This window comes from Sturnira hondurensis, unplaced genomic scaffold (assembly GCF_014824575.4).
Source record: "Sturnira hondurensis isolate 20B ecotype Veracruz unplaced genomic scaffold, ASM1482457v3 Scaffold0002840, whole genome shotgun sequence".
Taxonomy (NCBI): Eukaryota; Metazoa; Chordata; class Mammalia; order Chiroptera; family Phyllostomidae; genus Sturnira; species Sturnira hondurensis.
Window position 1 is genome coordinate 10,659,329 of NW_028075471.1, and position 27,254 is coordinate 10,686,582.

The 27,254-nt window shown below is 40.1% G+C and overlaps 1 protein-coding gene across 3 annotated transcripts in view; it reads right to left on the minus strand.

The window, feature by feature from the left end:
* PRICKLE2 (prickle planar cell polarity protein 2) overlaps positions 1-27,254 on the minus strand; it is a 358,266-nt gene that overhangs the window by 168,257 nt on the left and 162,755 nt on the right. The window contains exon 1 of one of the 3 annotated variants that reach the window (XM_037040881.1): positions 4,181-4,451. The exons of the other annotated variants lie outside the window; for them this stretch is intronic. The gene's annotated coding sequence lies outside the window, so the exon portion shown is untranslated. Of the gene's footprint in view, positions 1-4,180; positions 4,452-27,254 lie in introns of those variants that run through there. 3 annotated transcript variants of the gene reach the window in all.

Consider the following 27,254-nt stretch of genomic DNA (forward strand, 5'->3'; position numbering starts at 1 on the left):
CCAAACCTCTGTGCAGTCTCTCTATAGCCTGCCACAGTGGACCACATAAAAAGACCTCATGGACTGCTGCCTGCTGAATGCTAACATTGTGGAGAGAGCCCTTTAGCAAGGACTCAAGAGAGCCTTGAGCAAGGGGTAGTTCACTAGGTTCAAACTGTAAAGAGAAGACCCCCCAACTACCCAGAACATACACTTGACCACATGAACTACAGTGTTCGATGATCACAGGTTCAGCTCCCCTGCATGGCCACCTAGTGGCTGTGTAATCTGGGGAAGTTACTAAACCTCTCTGAGGCCACTCTTCCTCATCTGTGAAACTGGGATGATAATGGCTCTATTTCATAGAGTTACTGTGAGGACTTCAAACAATAATGAACATAAAGCAAAGTGTGTTTCAAGGTAGAGCCCAAGGTCCTACTAGGGATGTATCTTAAAGTGCATATTTCAGCCCTGACCAATGTGGCTCAGGTGGTTGGGTGTTGTCCTGCAAAGCGAAAGGTCACTCACTGGTTCAATTCCCAGTTAGGGCACATGCCTAAGTTGTGGGTTCAGTCCCCAGCCTGGGTACATAATAGAGGCAACCAATCAATGTTTCTCTCTTCTTTCTCCCTCCCTTCCCTTCTTTCTAAAAATAAATAAATAAAATATTAAAAGGAAAACTTAAAAATTACAGATTTCCATATCTTACCACAGATCAACTGAAACAGACTCCAAAGGATATTTTTATATATAGGAAAGTCTAAGAAAGATTCATAAGACATTTAGTCTGTGCTTGGCAAAAACCTCAGTAAGTGAATAGCTCTCATTCTGTTTATTAGTATTATCATTTATAATATGCAAATATGAGGCCTATTCTCCAGGCTAGACAGTCTAGTGCTCGAAATTAAACTTTACCTGAAATCCAACTCAATAGCTATTTATTCAACTTCAGAAGCCTGAACAGAGCATCAATAATTAGAAAAATTAAAATAAAAAAAGTAATTACAGCAGCCTAGGTGAATGCAAAGTAACCTTTTGCAAATGCTCCCAAGAAATCAAGTAGGCACAGTTTTTCTTACCTTTTTTTTTTAAAAAAGTAGGAGTACAAAGAAAACTTCCCAAGTTGTGATAAGCAATATCATGTATACACTCCCTGCGGACTGGCAATTTGCCTGGAAAGGTATGCTGTGAGCAGGGAGACTCTGATGATAGGGAGAATGATGTCTATACACAGGCTGGCTGGTAAAAGTCAACTATGAAGTAATTCTCAAAGGCCCCTGGACTAAATTTGCAGGGAAATCGCTCACGAATTTTCCCAGACATTGAGTCCCACAGTACCTGTGTCTGTCTGTTTCCTCTGCCACCCCTAAGCCTACACCTGTCATTCACCTGGAAGACATCCAAATACAATCTTAGCAAAAATGAGTCTTCCTATGCTTGTCACACAGAGAATGGGTTATGAAAAAAGAAGGTCACCCAAAAAACTGCATGGTAATCAAATGCTAAGTATCCCAAAAAAGAATCACTTGGCATTTAGTGTTTGAGAAAATAAAAAATAGCAAAGAAACTTTTTAAGAAAATTATGTTTAAACTCTCACTTTGATTCCCATAAAGTTCATCATGTTCAATGAGGATTACCATTCTATGTTCTGGCAGCCAAAAAAATTCTTCCCTCTGCTTCCTCTCATTGACATCAAAATATCACACTGAGTTTGTATTTACCCAGAACTCTCCTATTTAATTATACAGCTAGGAAATGCTTAATGTGACTGGGTACCTTTCAGGAAAGATTAGGAAAAATAGCCTGGGGAGCACAGCATCTCTAAGATTTGGTTTTCCAAATTATTAAAAACTGCAGCTCTCTGTAAGCTGAACCACACACAGCAGGTTGTGTCCCTCGGTTGTGTCCTTTGGTTGCTCACAAAGTCTTTTAATTGCCCATTCTCCATGTTGCTGATGCAATTTAGGGTAAACTCAACACAGAACCACTTCACCTTCTCTGCAAATGGCTCACCAAAGACTATAAATGTCATCACCAAATTGGTGAGAAATAGTTCAAACCTTTGCATCTCTCATTCCTTGAGACATCTGTGTCCCTAAGGATAACAATCCTGCCTTAAAGGAAATCTTGGGAAAAGGAGCCAAGAGCTTTTCCTATATAGGCTAGTGGGAGGAGGGCAATGAGGCTCGATAAAACTGTCCTCAAAATAAGTTCCATCTTAAAAAGCTCATGAATGGAATGAGAGTTAGTTTAGTTTCTTACATGGAAGCCCAAAAATAAAATATAAAATTTTTGTTGATGGAGAACCTTGAAAGATTGAGAGAGTTTGAAGACATCACTGCAGAAAGATTGCCCAGTAACAGAGCTCTCTTGTATTATACCCAAAGCTGTGTACCATCTGAGGCTGGTTCAGGAAAATACTCAAATCTCCTGGTAATTTCCTGCAGAGAGGACATTTAATCATCTCCAAGCCTCCACCACAAGAGGAAAAAAATATTAAACCAAATGATTCACACTCTGAAAATGAATCTGCCTTTAGAATAAGAACTGTTTTCTGATCTTGAAAAGCAGCCACGATTTGTTATTCTAACAAAGTGTTCTTTTCCTCCAAACAGAAACAAAAGTCGCTCAAGGAGTGCTTGTACTGATTTCTGTTCTGCATTTCTTGAAACTTCCATCCAGTCAACAGTTTCTCCTGGCAGGTTCTCAGAAATCCAGGGAGAGCTGGGTAGTCAGTGACTAAGAACACAGGATCATCTTTATAAGCTTCACTCTCCCTGCCCCAACTTTTTGGCCCCATGGGAAGACGTTTTATTGTAGAATGAACAGAATTATGTATGTATGTATGTGTATATATATATATATATATATATATATATATATATATATAATGAAGAATATATATTCTTCACTGCTAGGCTCACTTGACACCTTTATCTGAATTGCTCAACAGCTGGGGAGATTTGGCAATTGATGATTTGAGAAGGAAAGGTCCAAATCCTTCCCAAGTGGTATTTGTTTTCTCTGTAGTTACAAGACCATGTTCATCGATCTAATTACTCAACTAGTGTACAGATAAAAACATCTGTTTGCAGAAAGCAGGGGACCCAAAGTATACAAATGATTCACACTATCTAAACAAGTGTAAATAAAGGCTAGCCCAGCAAAGAGGGACCCTAAGAGCCAAAATAATTTAATATGGGTGGAAATGGAGTTTGGCAATCCATGCATAAGACTTTGCTCCAATTTTGCAAGGTATTTCTTCCAGCTGCCTCATCTTTAAAAAACAAAGCAAAACCAAAAACCTCTAACCATCGGACTCTCAACTTCTAGCCCTGGTACAGACACATGAACAGACTAGGGACCGAAGGGCAGAAAGCTGAAACCGCATCTTTTAAACAAATCTCCCCCTAACCCCTATGAATTATTTTGGTTTACAAATTTCCCAGGACACCGCAGACACCCCAGATGCATATGATCCCAGTGCTCACCAAGTCCTGACCTGGAAGAGCAAGGTTCCAGTTAACTATACCCCAACTGCTTTCTTATCATACAGATTCCCTTCCACAGAGGAAGGAAGGCCAGGAGAGGAGGGGGGGTCTCTCCCCAATCTCCACCCCTAATTCAGAGAGAATAAATAAATAAACCCAAAGTTGCTTAATTCTAGAAGTCTAGCAAGGAGTAAAGGAATGCATTTGGAAAATTATAGGAAGCAAAACCATAAGGAATGTGTGGAGAAGTAAATAATTTTTAAAGTACACCTTTCCAAAGACATTAAAATATTTTTGATAGTATAAGAGAAATAAGTAGCTCATTAGTGACACGCACATTTAAAATATTTGAGGAAAATATAAGTGTATAAAGACTTTAAAAAGCAAGTTCTGGGAAGTTTCACTGCTTCCTCTGAAGTCATCCTAATGGGACAACATTATTCTCTCCTCCTGATTATATCATTATTACTATTATTGGTTAATAAAGTGGCTGAGCAAAAAAAGCTGGTAGACACTCACCAAAATGATCCCTAGGTCTGGGTTTCCTCCCAGAGCTCACGACCTCCCCAGTGTCTGTGTGGCAAGGAGCATCTCTCCCACAGGCTGGTTTCCCAGTTCAAGGCCCCCTTTTCCCTGGGAGAGTGGTGAAAACCAGGAGCCAATGCACCCCAGAGCCTCTCCATGCTCCTGGGATACAGGGGCCACTTACCCGGCTCAGCCTTGCATTGCTCGCCACTGCCGCGCCTCCGCTCCAGGGAACTGGGGGGAGCCAGAAAGGGGCCGAAGACCCAGGGGCGGCGGCTGCTAAGAAGCTCCGTGGGGCATGGGAGGACAACTGCCCAAAGCCAGAGGGGGCCCTATGGGGGATCCGTGCAAAGCGGGTGTCATTCCCTGGGCGGTGGCAGCTGCCCGGTGCACAGCTCCGGATCCAGAAAAACCTTTTAGGTCCTGGGGAGAGAAGTTCCAAGCTCTCCAAGGCTGCCTCTGGGCTGCTTAAAGGGACGCCTCCCCACCTACCGCTCTGCTTATTGGTGAAAAATCTAAGCCACAGGCCAATCCTAGACCTGTTCCCAAACTGAGATTTCAATCTAGGGAGCTACTGCTTTAAAATTAGAAAGGGCTGATGATGGGCGCTGGGGGTTGGGCTTGGGGGTGGGGTGGAGGTGGGGGTAGGCAGCGGGATCACGGACAGGTATTCAGCCACCTGTCAGAAGCAGGACAGAGGCTCTCTGGCACTTGAACGCAGAAGTCCAGAGAGCTAGCAGCGGCTGAAGAGCAAGATTTTACTGTGCAGAGCACATGGGGAGGACAGACATACTGGTCCCTTGGCCTTTATCCCTCCCATCCATGTTCGTACAACTCACTCATCCTTCAAGGTTTATCCAATTCTTCACACATGCTGGAGACCCTCTATTCCTGGAAAGAATTTCTAAATCTCCCCATTATTCCTCCCTTCCAAACACTTACAACACTTTCACTTCTTTCTATTAACTATCTCTCCCTTTACACTGTAAATTCCATCAGAGCAGGGATGTTTTCATCCATTATCACACTGTGTCACTCCCTGCCTGGAACACTGTGAGCTCTCATAAAATATTTGTTGAATGAATGAATGAATGAATGAATGAGGGAATAAGCAATGAAACATGGCCTGTGTTGGCTATGACAATACCAATGTAAATTAAGAGGCAGTATTCCAGAGGCCACGTGTTCATTTTTAGACAAGACTGTGTTGGAACATGGCCTCCATAATTTGTGCCTCAATTTCCTTGTCTATATCATGAAATCTCCTATTTCACAGGGTTGTTGTAAAGATTGCATTAGCTCATCTCTGGACTGGAGAAGGTGCTCAGTCAATAGCTATTGTTATTACTGAAATCAAACTATATTCATTGGAAGTTGGGACTGGTCTGACTGCTGGTTTAGCTTCTTGATGAGTGCACAATCATTTGTGAAACCCATACATGGTGCTGAAATCACCAATGAAGGACAAAGTCCTCAACTTCAAGGAACTCAGAGGGAGGATCAGGGAATGTTTTAGCTAGGATTTTCCAGAGAAACAGAACCAACAGAATACATATATGAGGGGACTTAATACAGGAATTGACTTGCATGGTTATGGGGTTTTGGAGCCTGTGTAGTTCCATGATCTGTAGTCTGCGAACTGGAGAGCCAAGAAAGCTGGTGGTATAATTCAGGACAAGTGCAAAGTCCAGAGAATCAGAGGCCAATGGTATAAATCCTGGGCTCAATCCAAAAGCCTGAAAGCCAGGAGTGCTAATGTCCAGAGCAGGAGAATATGGATGTCTCAGTATAAGCAGAGAGAGCAAATTGACCCTTCCACCTCTTCACCTTTTGTTCTATTCAGGCCCTTCATGGACGGGATAATACCCATCCATGTTGGTGAGGGTGGTCTTCTTTAGGAAATCTACCAATTCAAATGTACTCTCTTCTGGAGACATCTTCACAGACACATCCCAAAATAATGTTTACCAGCTCTTTGGGCATACTTTAGACTAGTCAAGCTGACATATAACATTAACCATCACAGGGTGGGGGAGAAGGGAGCAAATAGACAGACAAATAAAGAGAATTATGTTTAATGATACTCAAGCAGACATTATTTACAGGAATGTTTGTGGTAGGATAATTTATAATATCAAAACAATGGAAAACAATGATCCAATAAAAGTAGGGGAAATGGTGAATAATTTATGGTATGTTCATTTCATGGAGTATTACACAGTCATAAGTAAAGACAGAGGCAGAGTTAAGTACACTAATAAACAATGAACTCCAAAATACATTGCTAAGTGCAGTGCAGAACGTAAAATGTATCCCCAGTTACATAAATACATCTTCATGTATTGTGTATGCAACATATGCTGTATGTGCATTAATGCTTCTAGAACTATGCCTAAAAATGGTAAAGGTTATTATATCTAGCAAGGTGGTTTGAAAACCAGGCAGGTCTAAGATGGGAAGAAGACTCATTTAATCTCATCATATATCCATGGGTATTATTTGAATATTTTGCCATGATAAACTCTTAGTTCTGGCAAGATGGCAATTGACGACAGCCAGAAAATTCCAACCTTTCAAGCACCTAGATATGATAAATAAAATCTAAAAAAATTATTTTAAGTCCTTAGCTGACTCACAATAAAGGAAGGAAAATTCCCAGGTAATAGAACTAAAGAAGGATGTCAAAACAAGAATGGTAAGCATGCAAACTCTCTGTGACTATGAGGTAGGGGGAAGGTGGTTGGCAGCAGGGGATAATTTTGTCTTGGTTTCCTAGAGTCTAAGGTTTTAATGCCCATGCAGGAGAGAAGACAAGGCGTTGGGACAAGGAGAAGCAGAAAGTTATGAGACCTCTTCAGAAAACCAGGAGCACTCACTGAGGGGACACAGATTAGAAAAATTGCCCACCAGCCAAACATAACTTGTCTGTTGCTACCTGTGTTCTGAGTAAGAGCAAAAAATTTAAGCTGAGAATTGGAGACCTTAGACCAGGGGTGTCAAACTCATTTTGCCTGGGGCAGGGGGGCACATCGGCCTTGAGGTTGCCTTTGAAGGGTCAAATGTAATTTCAACTTTTTAACAGTTAAGGAGTAGTTACATTTATACAGTAAATGTAAACATTATTTTGGCCCTTTGAAGCAACTGTAAGGCTGATGTGGCCCCCGAGGAAAATGAGTTTGACACCTCTGCCTTAGACCTGTGCCTTTCTTGAGACTGGAGTACCAATAACAAGTCAGAATCAGGGAGCTCTACCTGAAAAATTAATATAAAAATTGGTCTGGTCTCGTTCATGAGATGACAAGAATGCCTCACAGAAGTGGATGAAAAATTGCTCTGGAGAGAAGTTCCATAACCCAGGCCACAGTCAGACCTGCAGAAAATGAGCCCCAATATAGTAATAACATCCAGGAGACTGACAAGTCACAGGTCAATGAGGATGAGGATCAGAGGATAAGAGTTAAAGCTCATAAAACAACTTTCTAAAAAAGACCGTGAAATAAAGTTTAAAATGGGCCCTGGCTGGTGTAGCTCAGTGGATTGAGCGTGGGCCTGTGAACCAGAGGATCGTGGTTCGATTCCCAGTCAGGGTACATGCCTGGGTTGCAGGCTGGTTTCCTGCAGGCCAACTCCCAGCAGGGGACGCACGAAAGGCAACCATACATTGATGTTTCTCTCCCTCTCTCCTTCCCCTCTAAAGATAAATAAATAAAATCTTAAAAAAAATAAATAAAGTTTAAAATGATCAAAAATGTTAAAGCTAGAATTGAAACCCTAAAAAAGAACAAGCCATGATGTCTATCTCTCTCCATAGATTCATTAAAATTAAAAATTTGATTGGTAAGTTAAACAGAAGGTTAGTTACTACTGAAGAGAAAAATACGAATCTCAGGACATTACACAAAACGAAGCTCAAAGGGATAAAGAACTGAAAAATTTGAAAGAAAGGTTAATAGATATGGAGACTGGAATGTAATGGCCCAACATATGTCTAATAGGAACCCCTGTGGGAGAGAATAGAGAAATTGAGGGCAAGCATAATAGCTGAGAAATTTCCAGATTTTATATGACTCATAAATCCTCAGATTTAAGAAACACAAGGCATCTCAAGCAGTATAAGTAAACATTAGGACATCTGCATATGTTATTATTCATAAACATACAGTTAATAAGAAAACTGAAGTGAGGAGAAATGAAACAATAACGCAATAACAGAGGTAAGCAGACAGCACTTAGTACTACAGAAGCCAGGCAACTCTCTATTCCACATTTAGAGCTGGACAATATTTCCCAAAATCTTTCATTCCCAAATACAGGTGAGGCAAAAGCAGGTTACAGTTGTGAGTATTTGAAACACAGAGTTTATTCTTGTACTATTATTTATTAATTATTGTATGATTTTCTACACACAGCTGTAGACCTAGTTTTACCCTAGCCTATATAATGAGTTCTGAACTATACTAGGTTCTTGAAGGCCTACCTGTACATTATATGGGGTGCCCATGTACCAAGGCAAAGTAGCAGAGATCTCCTGGGAAAGATGTATTCACTCAGCCATCAAACAAAAGTGGCAGGAAAAAATAAAGGAGTGAGAAAAACAAAAAACTGAAGCCCGTGTCCTTGAGAATCTTACTCTGGGAGTGAAGGCAGCAGATAAACAGTCTATCACAGAATGGAGAATATCATAATAAGGGAATATAAACTGCTATGAAAACACAAAGAAAGAACATCTCCACCAGCCTTGCAAGAGAGGTGGGACCACACAGAAGTCTTCCCAGAAGAGGTAACATCAGCACTGAGAGAGCTGGTATCTCCCAGGAAGAAACATTAGAGTTAGGCCTGGCTTTAAAGTCCAGCACTGCCACTTACTGTCTTCTGACTTTGGCCAAATTGAGTAACTTCTCTAAATTTCATGCATCTCATCTGTAAAATGAAATTCATATCACGTTCCAGTTCTCCCAACACCATTTGTTGAAGAGGTTATTTTTAGTCCATTTTATGTTGCTGCCCCCTTTGTCGANATGTGCCCTTGTGCCTCCGGCCGGGGTGCCACCCCCTTGCTCCCCGGGGGGGGGGGGGGGGGCACATCAGCCTTGAGGTTGCCTTCGAAGGGTCAAATGTAATTTCAACTTCTTAACAGTTAAGGAGTAGTTACATTTATACAGTAAATGTAAACATTATTTTGGCCCTTTGAAGCAACTGTAAGGCTGATGTGGCCCCCAGGAAAAATGAGTTTGACACCCCTGCCTTAGACCTATGCGTTTCTTGAGACTGGAGTACCAATAACAAGTCAGAATCAGGGAGCTCTACCTGAAAAATTAATATAAAAATTGGTCTGGTCTCGTTCATGAGATGACAAGAATGCCTCACAGAAGTGGATGAAAAATTGCTCTGGAGAGAAGTTCCATAACCCAGGCCACAGTCAGACCTGCAGAAAATGAGCCCCAATATAGTAATAACATCCAGGAGACTGACAAGTCACAGGTCAATGAGGATGAGGATCAGAGGATAAGAGTTAAAGCTCATAAAACAACTTTCTAAAAAAGACCATGAAATAAAGTTTAAAATGGGCCCTGGCTGGTGTAGCTCAGTGGATTGAGCGTGGGCCTGCGAACCAGAGGATCACAGTTCGATTCCCAGTCAGGGTGCATGCCTGGGTTGCAGGCTGGTTCCCTGCAGGCCAACTCCCAGCAGGGGACGCACGAAAGGCAACCATACATTGATGTTTCTCTCCCTCTCCTTCCCCTCTAAAGATAAATAAATAAATAAATAAAATCTTAAAAATAAATAAATAAAGTTTAAAATGATCAAAAATGTTAAAGCTAGAATTGAAACCCTAAAAAAGAACAAGCCATGATGTCTATCTCTCTCCATAGATTCATTAAAATTAAAAATTTGATTGGTAAGTTAAACAGAAGGTTAGTTACTGCTGAAGAGAAAAATATGAATCTCAGGACATTACACAAAATGAAGCTCAAAGGGATAAAGAACTGAAAAATTTGAAAGAAAGGTTAATAGATATGGAGACTGGAATGTAATGGCCCAACATATGTCTAATAGGAATCCCGGTGGGAGAGAATAAAGAAATTGAGGGCAAGCATAATAGCTGAGAAATTTCCAGATTTTATATGACTCATAAATCCTCAGATTTAAGAAACACAAGGCATCTCAAGCAATATAAGTAAACATTAGGACATCTGCATATGTTATTATTCATAAACATACAGTTAATAAGAAAACTGAAGTGAGGAGAAATGAAACAATAACGCAATAACAGAGGTAAGCAGACAGCACTTAGTACTACAGAAGCCAGGCAACTCTCTATTCCACATTTAGAGCTGGACAATATTTCCCAAAATCTTTCATTCCCAAATACAGGTGAGGCAAAAGCAGGTTACAGTTGTGAGTATTTGAAACACAGAGTTTATTCTTGTACTATTATTTATTAATTATTGTATGATTTTCTACACACACAACTGTAGACCTAGTTTTACCTTACCCTATATAATGAGTTCTGAACTATACTAGGTTCTTGAAGGCCTACCTGTACATTATATGGGGTGCCCATGTACCAAGGCAAAGTAGCAGAGATCTCCTGGGAAAGATGTATTCACTCAGCCATCAAACAAAAGTGGCAGGAAAAAATAAAGGAGTGAGAAAAACAAAAAACTGAAGCCCGTGTCCTTGAGAATCTTACTCTGGGAGTGAAGGCAGCAGATAAACAGTCTATCACAGAATGGAGAATATCATAATAAGGGAATATAAACTGCTATGAAAACACAAAGAAAGAACATCTCCACCAGCCTTGCAAGAGAGGTGGGACCACACAGAAGTCTTCCCAGAAGAGGTAACATCAGCACTGAGAGAGCTGGTATCTCCCAGGAAGAAACATTAGAGTTAGGCCTGGCTTTAAAGTCCAGCACTGCCACTTACTGTCTTCTGACTTTGGCCAAATTGAGTAACTTCTCTAAATTTCATGCATCTCATCTGTAAAATGAAATTCATATCACGTTCCAGTTCTCCCAACACCATTTGTTGAAGAGGTTATTTTTAGTCCATTTTATGTTGCTGCCTCCTTTGTCGAATATTAATTGACCGTAGAGACTTGGGTTTATTTCTGGGTTCTTTGTTCTGTTCCATTGGTCTATGTGCCTGTTTTTATGCCAGTACCAGGCTGTTTTGATTACAGTGGCCTTGTAATATAGTTTGGTATCAAGTATTGTGATCCCTCCTACTTTGTTCTTCTTTCTCAAAATTGCAGCTGCTATTCAGGGTCATTTATGGTTCCATATAACGTGCAAAAGAAGTGAAACTCGAGAACCAATTTACACCATACACCAAAATAAATTCAAGGTGGATAAAAGACTTAAATATAAGCCGTGACACCATTAAAATCCTAGAGGAGAACACTGGCAAGAAAATCTCAGATATTTCACACAGCAACATTTTTATTGATATGTCCCCTAGAGCAAGGGACATAAAGGAAAGAATAAACAAATGGGATCTCATCAAAATTAAAAGCTTTTGAACGGTTAAAGAAAACAGCTTGAAAATAAAAAGAGAACCAGTTATATGGGAAAACATATTTGCCAATGGTACCTCAGACAAGGGTTTAATCTCCAAAATATACAAAGAACTTACATGACTCCACTCTAAGAGACAAGCAACCCAATTAAAAAATGGGCAAAGGACTTGAACAGACACTTCTCCATGGAGAACATACAAAGGATCCAGACACACAAGAAAAGATGTTCACTATCACTAGCTATCAGAGACATGCAAATTAAAACCACAGTGACATCCCACTTCACACTGCTCAGAGTGACCATCAAAACAAAGGAACAAACAACAAGTGTTGGAGAGGTTGTGGGGAAAAGAGGACCCTAAACCTCTGTTGGTGGGATTGCAGACTGGTACAACCACTATGAAAAGCAGTATGGAATTTTCTCAGAAAACTAAAATTGGACCTGCTTTTGACCCAGCAATTCTACTGCTAGGACTATATCCTAAGAACCCTGAAGCACCAATCCAAAAGAACCTATGCACCCCAATGCTCATAGCAGCAAAATTTACAATAGCCAAGTGTTGGAAGCAACCTAGGAGCCCATTAGTAAATGAATGGATCAAAAATTATGGTACATATAGACAATGGAATTTTATGCAGCAGAAGAAAGAAGGAGCTCCTACCCTTTGCAACAGCATGGATGGAAATGGAAAACATTATGCTGAGTGAAATAAGCCAGGCATTGAAAGACAAATACCATATGATCTCACCTTTAAGAGGAACCTAAACAACAAAACAAACAAGCAAGCAAAATATAACCAAAGACACTGAAATAGAGAACAGGTAGACAGTGACCAGAGGGGAGAGGGGAGGGAATTTCAGGGGAAAAAGGGGAAGGATTTACAGGAACAAGTATAAAGGACACATGGACAAAAACTAAGGGGGGTGGAAATGGGAGGGAGGTGGGGAGCACTGGGAGGGCTGGGATGGGAGTAAAAGACAGAAAACTGTACTTGAACAACAATTAAATAAAAAAATAAAAAATAAATTCATATCATTAGTCTGGGGATTGGTTTTAGGTTTAGTGATATATATCATTAAGCAGAAGGCTTGGCCTAGAAATTGATTTTCACAATGGATAACTAGTATTATTATTAGATGAAATGCAGTGCCTTGGGAAAAATGCCTTCTGTTTTAAAAGGCAATTTTCTTCTAAAAACAGAAGAAGATAGAGATGTTAGCCTGTTTCCATAAAACTATCTTGATGAATATGGAATGTATCTACCCTGAAAAAAGTACATTATCATGTTATCAAAATATAAAGAGTAATTAGATCTGGTCCTTTTCCTAAAGGAACTTAAAATACACTGGTCCCCCCATCCTCTTAACTAATGAACACTGCATATGTTAAGTATCAAATACATGATTATCTCTAGTGTTAAATCCTAAAACTGTGAGAAAATTCCTATCTGTATCATTGAACCTTCAGATTCCCAACCACGAATCAAGTTAAAAGAATTCAGTCTAACTGAGGAAAGAAAAGATGGAAAGATGGGTCCTCTCTGTATTGCTCAATAGGTTTGTGAATGAGTGAGATGATGGATGGGGAAGAAATGCATAAAGTCCAACCAATGATTCCAAGTTGCTGGGCTCTGCCAAGCACAGAACACAGAACATAAAGTGATCAAGCCCATCTGCAGGGATGGCCTGGACAAAGTAGATGAAATTCAATAATGGCAAAGGTCGGGCCTGCCCATTGGAAGAAACTCTGAACTGTGCAGTCTTAGGAGAGAATTGGCCAAGAACATGCTTTCCCCTCATTCCTTCATGTATCACTTCACAAACTTTTGTCTAATGTCTACCATGAAAAAGGGTCTGCCTTCTAGGCTGGGTAAACGTGAAGAAACACGAATAAAACACAGTGCCTGCCTTTAAGCATCACAAACTATAGCAGTCTGAAATCCTCTTCACTTGCCCTCCAACATTCTTCCTCTCACTGTGCAATGGTGATCTAACCTACATAAGCCACCTTAAGTGTGCACTAGAGATTAAACACCATGGCCTTTCAGAATGGCAAATGGATTTCATCTCTTGGGTGAACAGGCTGATTAGTAGTGGCTTCCCAGAGTGCTGATTTGACAAGTCTGAAGCTACATCACGGCAGAAAGCAGGCTGTGGTGGATTAGTGATGTTTGTCACCTGGATAGAGAAGGGGTGACGGCACTAGTGCTATGAATCTGACATCTCCCATCTAGTCCAACCCCCTCATTCCACAGTTGAGCAAACAGAACAGATCATTCTTTCTTCCTGTGACATTTTAAACTCAGCAACTCTAGCAGGGGCAACTGAGGAGAGCCTCCACATCTGAAATGTTGCTGAGAGAGAAGAAAAATCTATAGCTTGGAATATTTCTGATGAGCTTTTAAGATATGCACTCAAATACTTTAGCAGCCTTTGTATTCTGCAGCAAAGTGGCTAAATGAAGAAAGCCGTAGATTCTGATCTCTTTAGCTACAAAGTACACCCCCTACCCGCAGATGCACAGAAGATTATATTAAACATACATCATTTGAGAATGCTTGAGGATTGAAAATGTACTGGGGGACAGAAATGTCTATAAATTGAATATATTTCAGAAATACAAAATGAATAAATACATAGAACACGAATTAACATGTTATTTAAGGACAAAGATTGTTATCACTTTATTCTATTAAATGGTACAGATATCAATAGCCAAAGAAAGGAAAAGAAAAGCCCTTATTTATTTTCATACAGACACTTTATATCCTGGGGACTCTGTAACAGAAACTAAGGAGATAGGGTCTGTCCCTGTTAAGCATTTCCACACCCAGTCTATGAACACTCACAAGCATCACCCAGTCTAATCACAAAGAATATGGGCTCATTGGCTGCAAAGGATGGAACAGTATAAATGGACAAGAGATAAGCAGGAAGCCCAACTCTGGCCTGATTCAGACACAAAGAACAAATTGTACCATTTGACTAATATGCCAGATCTTCTATCATGCCAACTGCAAAGTGAATTTTATGGAAAACCAGCTCTTTGAAAAATAGCCTAACTGATTCAGTTACATAAATTCCAATGAAATATTAGGGAGAAAGGATGTGGGAGAGAGAAAGAGGGAAAGAGAATATGAGAATGAGGATGAGGAGAAAGACAAGGAGGATGAGAAGGAGGGAGGAAATGAATGAATGACTCAGAGATTATGAATAGGAAGTTCTAGAGAATACCAGGTTTACCTTGAGGCCCGAAAAGCTATGTTCTGACTTAAGATGACAGGAAGCCTATTTATATTTCAACCAAATACGCTGTTAAAGATTTGGGTAAAAAAAATTAAAAGATGACCCACCACAGACAATTTTTTGATGCATAAATTGGTCAGATAACTTTTTTCCTCCAAGACACATTCATTTGCAGACCACCTTCAGAGTTTCTAACAAACAGGCATTCGCTAAATACCGTGTTCATGATTTGTCATATGGAATATACCTTATGTTATTAATCATGAATAAACAAATTGTGATACATCCACACAATGGAATACTTACTACTCAGCAATTAAAAATGAATATAAGTGCCCTGGCTGGTGTAGCTCAGTGGATTGAGCGGGGGCCTGCGAACCAGACGATCGCAGTTCGATTCCCAGTCAGGGCACATGCCTGGTTTGCAGGCCGGTTCCTTGTAGGCTAACTACCAGAAGGGGGCGCACAAAAGGCAACCACACATTGATGTTTCTCTCCCTCTCTCCTTCCCCTCTAAAAATAAATAAATAAATAAATAGAATCTTAAAAAAAAGTGAATATAAGCAACAAGATGGATGAATCTCAAATATACAATATTATGCTAAGTGTAAGAAGCCAAGCTAAAAGGCTACATATTGTACTTCTATAATTCCATTATATGACAGTCCACAAAAAACAAGTTATAGGAACAGAAGGCAGATCAGTCATAGGCAAGGGCTGAGATGGGAGGTGGGATTGAGTAGCAGGAGAAAGATTGGAGCTATACATTTGTAAAAGTTCATGAAACTGGTTAAACCTAAGAGTGATTTTACTCTAAACAAGCAAAAAAACAACAACTGATAAAAAAAAAAACAAAAGTTAAAGCCATCTGTAGTGCCATTTAAATTTTTATTCTGTATTAAATATTTTCTTCTTAGCTTACTTGTTTTTGTAAAGACGTTTAATAAATTACTCAAAAAATCCTCACCTAGGAACTGTGGTCTGCCAATGGCCATGACCATGAGGTTCCTCTTTCTTCAGTAAAAAAGGAGAGGATCAAATTGTGGAGAAGTGGCACCTCTAGCCCCGCAATGAGATCTCCTTGTTGTACTTACAAAGTCTATAAGACTGAAAAAATACTTTTATTTATTTATTTATTTATTTTAATAATATATTTTATTTAGCCAAATATATTAAAATATTAACATCCCAACATGTAATCAACATAAAGAGATTATCATTGAAACATTTTATTTTCTTTTTTCCTGGTAATTTTTGAAATCCAGTGCATTTTATTTTATTTTTATTTTTTATCATTTTTTTATTGTTGTTCTAATACAGTTGTCTCCATTTTCCCACCAAAAACTATGTGTAACTCCATGTTGGTTAGCGAATGGACTCTGGAGCACCCAAACCACCTTACATTGTGGAAAACAGTGCTGTGTACCAGAAGCTCCATGGGGGAAGGAGTGGAATCTGACTCCATCACAGCCATTTGTAGCAACTAACATAGTGATCTCTGGATAGATATTCATGAAATGAGTGAAATAAACCTTGCTGCTGTGTTTCACACTCTGCCCTTCCAGGAGAGGACATTCCTCAGGCTTCTCAGTTCATCACCAGACAGCTAGCCCCTAAAGCGAGTTCTCCCTCCAGTGAGATGCAGCCAACATGCCACCCATATGGACCACAGAGAACCAGTCCAGCCAACTCAACAGCCTTCAAAAACCTGAGCCTTGTCCTCAATCAATCTACTGTTGCTAACCATTCCCCGTGGGACATGGTTTCAAACCTTTGACTTACCAGCCACGCAAAACATGACACCCTAATTAAATTAGAACAAGGAATTATTGTCAGTGGTGTCGGTGAGACATGGTCATGTAAGAAAACCTCCATGCTTTTCAGAGAAACATGTTTAGGAATGTAAGGCTAAAGTAACATGATGTCTGAGATTAGCTTTAAAATACTTAGGAAGAAAAAAAAGAGTGAAAGAGGAAGGTGGGAATGAGAGAGGGAATTGAAGCTAAAGTAAAAAAGCTGAAGCACATATAGCAAAATTTTTATAATTAAATCCATTATATAGGGATTATTGTACTTTCCCCCTTACTTTTGAGTATGTTTGAAAATGTTCTTAACAATGAAAAACATTTAAGTATGATTTAACCATGGCAAAGTAGAGTGGGTCAGTGCCCTTCTTGTTTCTGTCATTGTAATTCCAATATTGTATAAATCTGATTCACACTGACCAAAACCTGTTCAAGTTTAGTGTTTTTCCCCCTCCACAATCTCTCACTAGACTACAGCTACTTGATTCTACACCTGGGAACCATATTTTTTGGACTATAAGATGCACCCCCAAATTTGGGAGGAATAATGGTTGTTAATGCTGCTGTTGACTTCTATTTACATTTACATTGGTGAAATATTATGCTATTTATGTTATTAAATATTTTACCACATTTTTTTGCTTCAAATTTTTTTTCTTATTTTCCTCCTCTAAAACCTAGGTGTGTCTTATGGTTCAAAAAATACAGTACTTGGATTTCTGCCTCCAAGTGCAACTCTGTCCATTTTTTTATTTTTACATTCAGCCAGTTATCTCTATTTGTGTGGAAATTTGGGATCCTCAATCTGCTTGCTACTACTATGTAGCATCAGTCTATTACTTTCCATTGTCAGACTGTATCTACATAAGAACCACCTGGGATTTTGTCAATTCTGCAGATTCCTATGCCTGAAACATAAAAATTCAAATTCATTATGTTTGGGACAGGGCCCAGAACTTGTATTTTAAAGTTTTCTTAAAACCAAACTAATATATTCATTATTTGTCTATTATATCATCAAGTGGTTTTTTAAAAAATGATGAATGGCACCAAAAGATTGAATATAATTTTTAGTTATATTTGGGGGAGGAAAAAAAAGGAATGGAAATATTTATATTATCTCAGATTGGCTACTGCCAGATTGTAAAAGCAAACTTTCCAGTTAGTTCACAGGGGGAACTGATGACTCTCAAGCTCTTGAGAGAATTTCTAGACAAGGTAATTTGCATGGATATGAGAGGTAACTATCAGAATTTTAATTCTCTGGATCTCAGTGCTGAAACTTCTTTTCTGTGTGGTTGTGAAAAAAAAATGGTTCTATATTTTCAAGCATATTACTTTGGAGAGGTATGCCACCTTCAGCCAAGCTGATTTGCATCTTTTGGTTTTCTTGGAAGTTCATTAGTCAGGAATTTGGAAAACAAGTAAGTGTCATATAATTTTCTCCCACTCTGCCTTTATATGAACTCTATGAATCCTTGTAATGAAGTAGGGACTATGATGATACCCATTTTTCAGAGGAGAAACCGGAGGCATAGACAAATTACTGTCAGTAACTTGTCTCTAGGAACACAGTGTGTAAGCGGCAGGGATGGGATTCAAGCTGAGGCAGTTCAACTTCCAGATTCCCAAGAACCACATACTGGTCACTCTGGCCAATATGTACAGCAACTGCTGGACCCAAGTCAAGAGAGAAATTCAGAAGAAAGGCTGAGAGTAAAGAAAGAACTAATCATAATTTACTTTTAGGAACTTTTCATGTGCTTGTATGTTTATCCATCTGTCCACCTTATACTTACTGAGTAGCAACTATATACAGGCATTATGGTAATAAGCTCTGGGGTCACATATGAAAAAGACACAAGAGAGACTCACAGTCTGATGGGAGAGAGAGAGATCAACGTTATATATACATGCATAAAACAAAGCACTGAGTGATGTAGCCTAGGACAAAAAAAATTGCTCAGAAGTGGAGTGAGTGATTTGAAGCAGCACAAGAACATGACATTAGCAACAAGACTTTAAGAATGAACAGGAATCTTGGAGATGGTAAGGGGAGAAGTACAGTCAGACAGATGCTACAGTATGAGAAAATTATGAAGCCTTGAAAGAGACCCAGAAGGGAAAGAGAGGACAGATATTTCATAGAGTTAATCAACCTGGGCACCACAGACACTGGGGTCTGGAGAATTCTTTGCTGCGGGGGCTGTCCTGTGCATGTAGGGTACTAGCAGCATCCCTAACCTCTACCCACTAGATGCCAGTAGCAGCTCTGTAGTTATGACAACCAAAAGTATCTCCAGATCATGCCAATTGCCCCTGAGCAGCAGAACTGTCCCTTTGAAAACCTAGACTAATGGGAAAGCTTGAAGATATGTGTGGAAGAAGAAAAGGCCCAGTGGCTGAAAGAAGCATAGTGAGGTGACTTGGGTCTGTATCATGAAACCAGCCAGTCAGTCGGGCCTCTCTAATTCTAAATAACCACCCTGCCACTCATTTCCTTCAGAAGAGCCCTGGACAAAGACAACAGGGGTGGGGGTGGGAAGGACTGAAAGTGGAAGATAGAGAGGTGGGTAGGGCAGGGGAGAGTGATGGGGAGAAAATGGGGACAACTGTAATTGACCACAACAACAACAAAATAAAATAAAATACTTTTCCATGCTGTAGAAAAAAACAATAAAAGAGCCTCTGACCAATTCCAGCCTGCATGTTCAATGCGCATTAGAAACCATTAGTTGGATAATTAATTTGGTTGCCATCTATATAACTATGTAGTTATAGCAGAACTCTGCTATAATCTCCAAGATTCTTGGCCCAGGGTTATACACACATTCTTCCAACTTTTCAAACACTAATATATGTGCTGCTGTAAAGGGACTTTTGTAGCTATAACTGAGGTTGACCTTAAAATAAGGAGATCATCCTCAGTCTGCTTGATCTAATTCCCTTAGAAGAGGCTGGGATCTTCCTGGAGACACACATTCAACGAGCGAGGGGAATCTGACGTGAGGGAGACTCAGTCACTGGCTCTGAAGGCGGAGGGGCCATGTGGCAAGGACCTAAAAGTTGCCTTATAAGCAGAGTGTGGTCCTAAATTGACAACCTGCAGGGATGCAGAAACCTCAGTCCCACTACCACAAGGAACTGGATTCTGCCAACAATCTGAATGAGCTGGAAAGGGGAACAGCTGGGAATGCAGATGGCCAGCAGGTCGACTGCAGCTTTCTAAGAACCTGAGCAAAGAAGCCACCCATACCATGTCTGAGCTTCAAACCCACAGATGCAGCGGTAATTTGTTAAGCAGCTATAGAAAACTAATACAAACTTGATCCCACAATCCTCCAAGGTCCAGCTAAATTCTCCTCCATGAAACCTCTCCCTCTCACCACTGTGCAGAGAGACCAGGCCAGGCCATTTCAAGTTTCCCCCAAACCACCACACTCTCTCATGTTGATCCTGCTGCCCCAAACCCTCTCTTTTTCTTTTGTGACATCTCATGTTGATAACGTACTATCCTGTCTACCATGGAATATTTCCTGGATGATTATATGCTCTCTTTTCTGCTCCTCCTCCCACCACCAAAAAGGTCAGTACTGAGAAGACAGAAGTCATTTCTTCAAGGATCTGTTGAATTTCCCACAGTGCCAATAACAGTGTTAAGCCTATTGTAGACACTCAGTAAACCATTACTAATTAATGGCCACAGACCACCACCCTAACCCCCACCTAAGGAGAGAAGAGGTATTTTATACTACTGCCAAAATTCACATTATGAGTGAACTGACCTGGAACAGTTTGCTAGCATTCAAAGAACTATTTGTATTTTAATAATTATGTGAGATCACTCTCATGGATGATGATGACTCTCAAGTTATGGTGACATCTCCTGGGTCACTTAACTCTCAGGGTCAAGTGACTAATCAGTTACTATGAACTACCAGGCCCAAATCTCTGTGCTCCTTGCATTTTAGACTCTCTTCCTGTTCCTCCTATCTCGACATAAGCTTGAGGTTTCCAGCTACTGGGATTGAAGTTTGGTCTCCTAGTTAGATGACCCATTCTGGGAGGCTGGCAAAGGGTGCTTTCCATTAGCATTGTCCATTCAATATTCTATTCGTGGAGGGGCAACAAGGCAATAACAAGAATCCACTTTTCTCTGGGAAAATAATGAGCACCTATAAAGGAGTACAGAGAAACTGTTAACTATTTGGTCGGCCAAAAGGTCCATTATGTTTTTTTCCTCATAAAATAAAAGACAGATTTTTTTATTTTCACCAATAACTTTATTGATTTGGATATTTTGAGTGTGTCAGCTATCTCCCACTATTGGCTGCTAGTGGGTAGAGGCAAGGGGTACTGCTAAACATCTCCCAGTGCATAAGACAGCCCCACAGCAAAGAAGTATTTGGCAAAAATATCAATAGTAATGAGAAACTTCACAAAACACTTTTGACACATTGGATCAGTCACAGCATCTTTTTCATGCACACATCATTTTTTGTGTTCCAGTCATGTTTTTACTGTCTTAAAATAATAGAGCCTAATACACTGAAAATGTTGCTTATTTTATTCCATCTTCAATATTAAAATGGCTGCACAAAAATTCACTAATTTTGATAACCTTTTTAAAATGCAGAGTGAAATGACAGCCATCACAGTACAATCTGACAAAATTGTTTTGAATTAATTTAAGACAACTAAGCACTACTACAGCCATGGTATGAGAAAAACATAATGGACTTTTAGGACAACCCAATAAAATAAGTTATATCCAAAAGCATCACTTATCTTTACTGACCGGATTGTTCTTCACTATGGAGTTAAAAATTCAAAATAATGGAACACTTTAAAAAACTACTTGTAGAACAAAACTTTCACCATCAGATTTCTTCCCAGGATTATTCTAGACCTAGAGCTTCTAGGACCTAAATTTACCCTCCACACTGTGTAGTTTCCTCTCATTTTTGCCATTATCAGCAGCAGGTGAATTAATATGACTCTGATAATTGCAATGCATGGGGTTAATTATGTCTCAGAGTTGTCTATGCCAGGGAACAAACTGTTATGGAAAAAATTGAGAGCTTGAACTTGTAAGGAACAGAGTCACAGCCTTCCTGGGTGGCAGAGCAATCACCAGGCTGCAAAGTCAATCTTCACTCTGGCTTCAGTTAGCTCTCTAGCGAGTTGTGCCAATGAAACCAGAGGACCACGAGTTACCAAGCCAAGCTCAAGGGCTTTGGGAAGGCAAGACTCACATTTGGTAAATGGGTACTATGAGAGATGGAATACAAGTGTTTCTGGGAAATTATTACTCATAGTATTAATTCTCTAGATGAGGGTGGCGAAGGTTTTCCAGCTCCGTCACCGTACTGGTTCAGCTTCCACAGCAAATAGCACTGAATAATCAGAACTTTTTGCAGCTGGGCCTGGAACTGATTTAGATTCTTTCTCAACACAACTCCGAGGGAATGAAAGCCTCTACCAAATGATCCCAACTGGCCTGCAAGATAAAATCAATTAGCCCTCTGTTGTATTAAATGCACTGATAGTTCTCCCTCTTCACTATGCTTGCATTTGGCGGAATTTTTATTCTAATGCCAGAAAGGGAGGAGGAGAAAAAAAGAAACAGAAACTGAAGCACATCTACTCAGCTCTATCCTTTTTCTGTTTCCAGAAATTGTCAGGTCATCGAGAGTCACTCTTTTGGGGTAGTTGAAATTTCTAAACATTTTGCTATTCAAGTCTCAGAGCAAAGAGAGGAGGCATCTTCTTAGTTTTCTACGGAGGCTCTTCTTTCTCTGCCCTTCCTTGTAGTGAAGTGGCCCCAGATTCTTTCCTGAGCTGTCTTCTACATCCTTCCAGGTCAGCATGATAACCCTGCCTTCTGTGTCTTCAGGCACCCGCCACCCTCTGTCAGCAGGCTGATCTGCTCAGTATCAGGCACTGTTCTGGGTGCTTAGGAAGTGGCAGTGAACAAAACAGACATGTTCTTTTCCCCTGTGGAGCTTATATTCGATTGTGGTGGAGAAAGACAATAAGCAAGAAAGACAATAAGCAAGTAAGACAATAAGTAGTAAGGGGCAAAATAAAGCTGAATGAGGGGGGAAAAGGATGGGCAGGGTACAGAGGTGCTAGCTTAGAGAGAGCTGATGAGCTCGGGTCTCCTTTCCAGCCCAGAGATCCCCCCTAAGATTTAGATTCATCTGTCCTATGTTCTGGGTATCTCCACCTGAAAGTCTCACAGGCACAAACTCACCATGTCCACCATAGATCATTTTCTTTCAAGTTCTCTTCAACAGAACCATCTATCCAAACTTCTAAGTCAGACACCAGGTGTCATGCTTAAATTCTTCCACTCCCTCTACAACCAAACAGCTTCTAAATGCCTCCCAACACTGTTCATTTCCTTATATCTGCCACCACGCCCCAATCCAGGCACTGTTCTCTTTTTCCTAAAAAGAGAGAAACTGAGAGAAACTGTGCCTCTCCTCCAAGTCCAGTCTACCCACAGTATATACTGTGGCTAAAATGATCTTGCTAACAGTCCATCTGATCATGTCATTCATTCCCTGCTCAAAACTTTTCTATAGCTCCCTAGCACCCTTAGGTAAAGGAACCCCACTCACAAAGACCTTTAGGATCTGAACTTTACTTACAATGCCAACTTTCTGTATCTAAACTGCCTCCCAACTCTAGCTAAATGGACGTGTTTGCAGGTCCTCTGGTTTCTTGCTCTTACTACTGCTACCTAAACCACAGTTCAGTTCTTTACCCTGAATAACGCCTACTCATCCTCAGGATTGAATTTTGGACATCCAGGAAGGCTTCCTCAACTTCAGAAGACCTGTCCCAGCTAAACTGTCTGTTGATTAACACGACAATCAGCATGCTATCTGGCACACAGTCAATACTGACTAAATGAATATGTCCATGCACAAAGTACAAATTGATTCGTGAAATTGGAACCAATTTCTTCTAGGTCTCAGTTATCCTGATTCATCCATCCTCATGATCTAAGCTTCTGGGGGCAGAAATTCCTGTGCTTGGGCAAGTCAAGTATTCCCTCTGAGCTCATTTTCCTCATTTACCACAAGAGAATAACAGTAATTCCTACTTTGGGGAGGTGTCATAATGAGAAACTAAAGTAGTGTATTGAAGGACCTAGCACATACCTGGTACAAAGGAGGTGGATCTGCAAATAGTAGCACTTATTATTTAAAAAAAATTCTGCCTGCAAGTCAGGCAGAAAACAGAACTGCTTCCCGAGACAGGTGTCATTTCCCAGAGGTCATTACACCTTGAGGAAAATGGAGAGCATGAGGAAAAATGCCTCTTCTTTATCAAATGCCCTCCTTTCCTTTGAAGATCTCTCTAACACTTTGGACTTGCTATTCTGTTTTTATTCTGAGTTCATTTAACTTTAAGCTCACAGTCTTTATTTTAATACACTTTGCATTTTAACAAGTAGGTCAAAGCCATTTTATACTTGCAATATGATTACCATAGTAATCACTGTATTTTATAACCTGCAAAATGCTCCCAGGGAGACCAGAAGGGACAGTTACAGTTTGTAACAAAAATAATAATTTCAGCCCTGCAGAATAAGGTCCTCTTAAAAACACTCTTGTTGCAAGTGTTAATTTTTGAGGCTCTCACAATATTTGGAAATGGTAAATGCTAATGACTGAAGACATGCCGAAGAGTTTTACTTGAGTATGTCTTTATTTTCGGTAGCTTTATCTTTGGAGAATTAATATTAATGGTAGTAGTAGTAGTAATAGCAGCAGCTAATGCTTATGTAGTGCTTGAAGTAGACTGTCTGCAAAAGTGGTCTGAATAATTTCCCACTTGTACCTAGGCTCTTGAGAAAGCTACTGCTCTGCTGACTCTGGACTTGGCTTGCACTTGCTTTGGCCAATGAAATATTAGCACATGGGACAGAAACAAAAGCTTGAAAAGCAGTTGTGCATTTAGGCTTTGCTCTCTTGCTGCTATTGAGAACCCTGTGACCATAACCATGTGAACAAGCCCAGCTGCTACAATCCTAGTTGCCATCACACCAAACATGTAAGCAAAGCCATGCTGGACTATCCAGCCCCAGCCAAAGCGGCTCAGACCCTCAGACTGGGACACTTGCGGAGCCAACCTGAATCATTAGAAGTAACAAATAAGTGTTGTTCTAAGCTACTAAATTTTGGAATGCTTTTTTAGGCAGCATAAGCTAACTGATACTGTGCTTTATACATGTCATACATTCTTCAAAGTGCTTTATATAAATCAACTCATTTAATTCATGCAATAAACCTGTGGGGGCAATACTGTTATTAATCTCACAGTATTGCGAGATTATTAAGATTATTAAGATTAATCTCTTAATAATCTCTTATTAAAATGAGCCTCAAATAAAAAATAAAGATAAAAAGAAGAGATAAGAGTGTTGATATATATTGCAAGTAGGTAAGAATTATGGGAAGTCAATTTCTATCAGATGATAGAATTAATAGCAAAGCAATGCACCTGTCATAAAAAATTTTAAAGTCCAACTGTTATTTTTTTAAAATCCAACTCAAAATATTTTTATTTAGATCAAAAGGTTTTTGTCCCAATGATAAATGACTTTTATATAGAATATAGAAAAAGTGAACGCTAATATAGGACACATTATTTTTGTATCTGCTTTGTCCCATTTTCCTTCTTTTTAACAATATGCTGGTCTAGAGAATGTGTGGACAAAGAATGAGATCAAGTTGGGAAAGATAAGATTCACTTCAGACTTCAGGGCAACCTACTGAGACTGAGGATGGGAAGTTCTCCTGACCCTTCTGTTTGATGAAGATAAATATGAAGGCACTGATCTATTATTTCCATAATAGAAGAGACTACATCATAAAGGGCCCTAACTCCATGCTAAAATTCAGAATAGTACTGGTGAGCAATATGTTAAAAAACACATATGTATATACAAATAATTCTAAGTATGTAATTAAGCCATGAGTCTGTAATTCAGATGGATAATTAAGGGATGATGATGACAGAAGCATTAACTTAATGCAGGAACCATCACTGCATCATTCATCCATTGAAGACATCCTTGTTGAGCATCTACTATATACCAGGTCATGGGACAGGTCATAGGAATGAAAGAGTGAATGAGTTGTACAGTGAGAGAGATTTACCCCACAACAGTGTACAAGAAGACTGTAAGTATACAAAGATTGTATAGCTCCTGAGTTTTTTCCTTCTGCAAAGTCTAATAGTCAACAAGTAAACAAAGAGTAAATAAGTTAACAAGGAATGTTTAATAATTAAGATCAAGAGATTTCACTGAATTCATTCATTCATTGAACACCTGCTATGTGCCAAGCACTGTGACAAATGCTGAAATATAAGGGCATAAGACATGGTCCTTATCTTCATGGGGTTCATGTCAATAGGAAAGCATAAGAACATAATGGATGGTGTCACATAGAAAAAAACGCACCTAACCTGGTTGTAGGAAGGAGGTCTCCCCAGAGAAGGTATACCTAAGATAATACCTTAAGGATGAAGTGATATTTTGACTTTTAATATGGAATACCATTTAAAATGTTTAATTTCTAGCCAATGATTCAAAAGCTTCTTGCCTTGAATGACTGATTACTGTCGAGTGCCCAGTACAATAACTCTCCAGTTCCAATGTGCACCCAGGTTACCTGGGATCTTATGAACTCACAGATTCTGACTCAGTAGGTCTGGGGTAGAGCTGAGATTCTGCATTTCTAACTGGCTTCCAGGTGAGGCTGAGGCTGCTGGTGTGGGGACCTCACTTGGAGTAGGCAGGCCCTGGTACAAAAGGGACCCTGACCAACAGATGTGCTGTGCTTGGCTCATGTGGTATGCCAAAGACTCTCTACTACTTGGCAACTTATCAAAATCAGATTTTACATAAAAAGCAGGAATTTCTAGCTCCTTTCGAGAGATTTGCATCAGACAAAGTAGATCCTAAACTCCCTCGAGGCAGCTGTCGTTTCTCCACAGCAGCCTCTGGACCCAGAGGAACCCACCTCCACTGGCGTCTCTCTACACACATTTCTCTCCCCCAGATATCTAGCAGCTTGTAGGTGTTAACCACCCCTCAACTACCCAACATTCCTGCAGGAGCCGTCTGCACACCTGGCAGGAATTAGTGCTGTGAATTCATAATAAGAAAGGACCAACGGCCTTTTATACAAACAGCACCAGTTTCTGTTGCCAAACTCATCTGGCTTGGCAAGTGCCTCAACTGCACCAAGGTGGCATTTCCATAACCCCCATTACTGAGATAACGGGGCATTTATAAAAGGACATGAATGGGCAGTGAGATCGCATGGCCACAGGCATTAAATGTCTATCTGGGATGCAGCCCAGGAAACTCTCAACTGGCTGAGGATCCTAAGAGCCCACTCTCATCCTTTAAGATGTCAGCACCTGAACGCATCTGGAAACACTTCTCAACCTGGAGCCATGGCCAGAAGTGGGGGCAGGACTCCACCTGGAAAGAACGTGTGTGTCAGCAAATAGGTGAGTGTATGCCGGCAGAGTGTCCACACACCATTCCATCATGGAATATTAATCTGCACACTGGCACTTCGCTATTTTTACATTTGAATGACGTCTCTGCATTTGAACGAGATAGAAATGTTCTGCTCCGGGGCTTAGGCTTCTAC